Source organism: Fukomys damarensis, unplaced genomic scaffold (genome assembly GCF_012274545.1).
Source record: "Fukomys damarensis isolate Sample0158 unplaced genomic scaffold, DMR_v1.0_HiC HiC_scaffold_39, whole genome shotgun sequence".
Taxonomy (NCBI): domain Eukaryota; kingdom Metazoa; phylum Chordata; class Mammalia; order Rodentia; family Bathyergidae; genus Fukomys; species Fukomys damarensis.
This window is the reverse complement of record NW_022900951.1, coordinates 37,112,702-37,113,732: the sequence shown is the minus strand read 5'-3', so window position 1 is coordinate 37,113,732 and position 1,031 is coordinate 37,112,702.

Genomic DNA, 1,031 nt, shown 5'->3' with positions numbered 1-1,031 from the left:
GTAATGTTTAACCAGATGTGCTGATCCATGAGAATTAACATAGTTTATGTACTGCTTTCAGAGAATCCAGTTGTTTGCAGTATTCTTCAAAACTAGATTGGAAAAGAATATGATTTCACTTTAAGGTCGTGATTCAGTGACTGCCAGAGCTCTTAGTACTTGGAATTAAATCTAGGTGGATTACAATCACAAAGAAGTGTGATAGCATCATTCTAGGCCTAGTCCACTCTGTCACCTGCCTCATCAAGCAGAAGTGAAATACTTGGGGTCAAATTTCCACTCCGTTACTTGTCAGCCATGTGCCTTTGGAAACTCATCAACTCAATATTTCATGTTTTTCACCTATGATATGGAGCTAGTAATATGGGAGTATCTATTCCTTAGAATTGTTGTGAGGATCAGAAGAGCTAAGCTCATTGCAAGTTACAATGTCTGGCTCATTGTTAGCATCATTAAGAGTAATTCTCACCACCACCACCACCACCACTGCCACCACCACCACCACCACCATCATCATCATCATCATCATCATCATCATCATCATCATCATCATCTAGCTACCTCTCCTGAATTCTGCACTAATTCTATGGCTAAGGAAGCAAGTTTTCATACCTATACTTTCTTTTAATCCTGGTGGAATCTGTATGAAATATCAAGGGTAGCACTTTCCTCCCTGTTTCTCCAGCATTCACCTACTCTCTTTGGGGCTGCACCACCCTCTTCCCACAAAGCCTTTAAATTTTGACTTCATCCTGGCCTCTCCTCTCCTCCTCTTACTCCCTACATTGTATACTGTCAACTTTTGCCTTCCTGGAATAAATCTCTACTGTTTGCATTCTTCTTCTTCTTCTTCTTCTTCTTCTTCTTCTTCTTCTTCTTCTTCTTCTTCTTCTTCTTTCTTCTTCTTCTTCTTCTTCTTCTTCTTCTTCTTCTTCTTCTTCTTCTTCTTCTTCTTCTTCTTCTTCTTCTTCTTCTTCTTCTTCTTCTTCTTCTTCTTCTTCTTCTTCTTCTTCTTCTTCTTCTTCTTTTCT